The sequence below is a fragment of the Zingiber officinale genome, chromosome 6A (assembly GCF_018446385.1).
Source record: "Zingiber officinale cultivar Zhangliang chromosome 6A, Zo_v1.1, whole genome shotgun sequence".
NCBI lineage: Eukaryota > Viridiplantae > Streptophyta > Magnoliopsida > Zingiberales > Zingiberaceae > Zingiber > Zingiber officinale.
The window spans coordinates 69,267,621-69,271,825 of record NC_055997.1 but is presented as its reverse complement, the minus strand read 5'-3'; the positions used below and the strand labels follow the sequence as shown (position 1 = coordinate 69,271,825).

Sequence of the window (4,205 nt, the reverse complement as noted above, 5' to 3'; positions counted from 1 at the left end):
CTTTCTTATAGAAGAAGAACTTATCTAGTAGGAGTCTGTATTTATTTTATTGCTCTATATTTGATAATAAAGATAAACATTTTGTTTTTATTATTGTATGTACTTAAAGTTCAAGATATTAATGGGAATTTATATGTTTGTTTGACACTTTGACTATGATATCATTATTTACTACTGCTGTTTAGCATTTAGTATTTGTAAATATGATATAGATTCCTTTTGGAATCATACAGTTTGGATCATAATTTACTATTGTACTTTAGCATAAAGTATTTTGTAAATATGATCTGATCTCTTTTGAGGTCATCTTAGGGCCAGTTGAAAATTAACATGTACTGATCATATTTCATGTAATTTTCACTCTACACATTCACATTTTGATCTATGTCATTAATGACATTGGTATTGTGATTACTGTTGGGGCTTGTTACGATCATATATAGTATCTATGACCTTTTTAGTCCCATACCAATGAAGTTAATGGACCAGATTGTTTACAGGGATATTTTGTACTAATAAAGTTTGATATCAACTAAAGTTTTACTTGTATTTCACATACAACTCACATATAGCCCAAGTGAGAGATTGTTAGATATAATTATCCCTATTAGGTGGGCGTATTTGTAAGTTGCACACGTGAATATAATCTGAGCCATTTAAAGTGATCTAACTTATGCCTAGTGAGTTTTGGGTAATTGGATGTGGATCTCATATGTGTAGAACATATAGTCTCACATTTATTATCATCTATTTGTTGATAATAGATGTACAGTATATATATAGACTTATAGTTCCACGTCTATTATCTATATATAGGGTTGGTCTCCAAGGGCTTAGATAATAATCTTGACATAGTTTCTGTTCTCCATTGACAAGAAGTTTTACGGTACTGTCATCCCCTAAGTCCCTTGAAAGACCTTCCTTTCTGCTACATCTTCTTCCACAGAGATCAAACTGATAACACTAAAGATAATAATATGACTCTTCAATCAGATTTCTTATTTATTATGTTTATAATTTTTATATTTTAGAATTCTTGCTGTTTAATATTTACAAGAGCTTCGAAGCAACAGGAGAGAGAGAAAGTAATCTCTTTTTTTCTTCTCTGATTTTAATTTTGGTCAAAACTATGCATGGATTGATTGACAATTCGCTTCAGCTAGCAACAAATCTATCATTTATATGGTACATTATCTATTTATTTCAAGCTATATAGGTACCCCGCCCCTATTCAACCCTCACAAAATCCAGCCTCCCACAATCCCTACGTGTGAAGCAATGACTGCCCCTTTCCAGCATCCGCATCGATCCTCTGTTGGTGACTCGTGTGCACATGCAGTTGGAAAATATAGCAACAGATAGCTGCATACGAAATTAAGTTGATTATTTTCCTTTCCTTTAGTCAGTAGAGGTAGAACTCTTTGGCATTTATTTGCTTACAGTAGTTTGATTTGTTTTATTCACTCGTTCATATTTGATTGTAAAAATAATGTTATTCTCGCCTCGTTTTTTCAAATTCACGAGTAATTAACTGTCTTTCTTTTTTTACATTAAAAAAAAAACTATTTATCATCTTGTTCAACACTTTTCATAAAGAAAAATTTGCAGAGCTGAAATTTAGAACTTCTTGTGTCACTCTCAAGATGAGCATGCAGATGATGCGTAAAAGGCAGCATATAATCGAATTATAATTTTCAAAAACTTAATTTAGTTTAAGACAGTATAATTCATAGTTGACTGAGTTAGCTTGGTATTCAAAAAAGAATTATTCAACAAACCAAGTAATATCAAGCCTAAGAGAAAAGATACTCTTTCTCATATGGAATAAATTTAATAATAAAAAAAGTAATACTCAAATCTTGATTTGGGTAGAAAATTCTTAATTGAGAAGATTTAATAAAGTAATGATATTCTTATGATCATTGTCCGTTATCAGGATGTCATCTGCATAAAATAAGAAAAAATATCATAGATTTATCATTATATTTGTGGAATAGAGACGAATCCGTCTTTGATCTAGAAACCAAATCAAGATTAGGATATAGTAATTAGTAGAATAAATCAGTTTTATTATTTTGTCAATTAACTTGTAATGCCTCTCTATATTATATATCTCACAAATCAATTAAGAAATTTATTTTATTATCTCTTCGATTATCTTTACACTATTGTCTGATTAGATAAAGGATGCAAATTTGAGGAGAATATTATCGAGTCTTTAATTTGCCTATTGACTTGATTATGCAAAAGTTTCAAGAAGTGATATTTGACAATTAACAATTATGTCAATATGAAAGGTTTAAGGTGCATAATCTATAGTAAATTTACGTATCATATACATACCTTAATTCACCATAACGGCACTCTTTCCTTATCTGCCCGTAAAATATGCAAGTACGACTAGACCTTCGGTGATTTGCTCAAAGACATGGCTCAACAATGATAGGATCACCAACATTTCTCTCTCCTTACAGCGCGTCATCTTTCTATCTCCATCTTCATTGTCCCCAGGGCGTAGCACAGATGGGGAGTGCATGGTTCTGTGACTGAAAGGTCCAGGGGTCAATCCCCGGGGTGTCACTGCCTGGGGTTAACGTCTCCGCTATGCACTTTCCACCTGTGTACCTGCATTTATCTCCCTCCATATCCGTGGGACCGACTCTAGGGGGACCGCTGATGTGACGGTTCCACATTTTTTTTCTATCTCCATCTTCTCTACTTTCACCTCTCCTGTACAATTTAATCATGATTTATCTCTTTTGAATATCTGTGAGGCCGGACTTAGAGGACCATTAAAGTGACGGTTCCACTTTTTGTAACGATGACTTCAACAAGGTCTTCTACTGCGAGGAGGTACAATGGTTGCTCTGTGGATTCGAATTGTTGATGAGATCGAATTAATACTTCACATCAATGTCACTTCTCATCCCGGAGTAAGAAAGAGAGCTCGCTCTACTCTTCTTGAAGAAAACAACAGTCTTCCACCATTTGGGGAGATGCTTCTTCCATCCCAACGGATCTGTTTGGGATTACATCACTCTTCTCTCTAATGCAAAACAGAGATTAGAAATCCAAATACACTCAATGATAGTCCCACATCTAGAATTTCAACGTAGGCAGTAATGCCATAGTAGTATAAAATGAAAATTATTTTAATTGCACAACTCATCTTTGCGCTTGGGGCAATGTCGCAGCTAGTGAGGTTATAACCGAGGCGCGACCATTGCTGGTTGAAAACTATTTCCAAACCCCCTCTTTGGCTTGGGTTTAACTCATGCCATTGAGAATTTTTGGAAGGGCTCCCTCTAACAAAGGGGAAAACCCTATAACTCTAATTTTTAAAATTTTAATTAATTCTTTGAGTATGTAGATCTTTTGTATGGTAATTAATTAATGTTCATTTGGTTGTTTTTTTGGGAATAAACCCTAAATAAACTATCCAAAATGCCCCTCCATAGAGCTAAAGCCTGCCATGATGATGTCAAAAGAATAATGAAAATTTCATTAGTCTACACTAATGGAAGACCACAGAGCTAAAGTATTATATGAGAGATGGTGGAATTTATAATTACTCATGTCAAGATAATGTTATATTGAGAGGAGTTACAAATCATAGGGGAGTGGCAACTCTTTCATTCACTCATTGTATCTCGGATGGCTTCATGTGTAGGCCCAAAACTTTCTAGGATGTTCGATCAATTCATTTATTATGAACCATCAGCTTTAAACTTTTGGACCTAAGCCACGAAAGAAGCGACCTAAAATTCTGAATGATGGTCTAGCTCCTAGATCCAAATGAATTTGCATTAGATCTTTTTGAAGGGAGTCTTCAAGAGAGTTTCTTTGTGAAAGACCTCTTCATATAAGAAGTTAATTGAAGGCCTCCTTCATGACCCCGCGGGTCATCCGAGTTTGTATGTGGCGGGTGTTACCATAATGAGGTCGTAGGGTCGATCCTTGAGACAGCAAGGGAATAAATCCCCTATCTTTGTATTACACCCTGTCCGCCACATGCTCGCTCGGATGCTGCGATTTATCTTCCTCGTGATGACCTTGGGTCGGGTACGATGAGGGCGCTGGGGGTGAACGTTTCGCCTTTTTACCACAATTGAAGGCCTCCTTCATAGTTATTGGATCACTAGTAGATCAATGACTCAGATTTCTATCTAGTTTGATCCAATGGCTTTAAATCACGGCCCTTTGTT

The 4,205-nt window shown here is 35.1% G+C and overlaps 1 non-coding gene across 1 annotated transcript; it reads left to right on the top strand.

Annotated features, from left to right (window-relative positions):
• The first annotated feature begins 3,167 nt into the window (after positions 1-3,167).
• On the top strand, positions 3,168-3,323 carry LOC121998808. Its single transcript, XR_006116601.1, has one exon. It is a non-coding gene; the product is annotated as a U4 spliceosomal RNA (small nuclear RNA).
• The last annotated feature ends 882 nt before the right edge of the window (positions 3,324-4,205 follow it).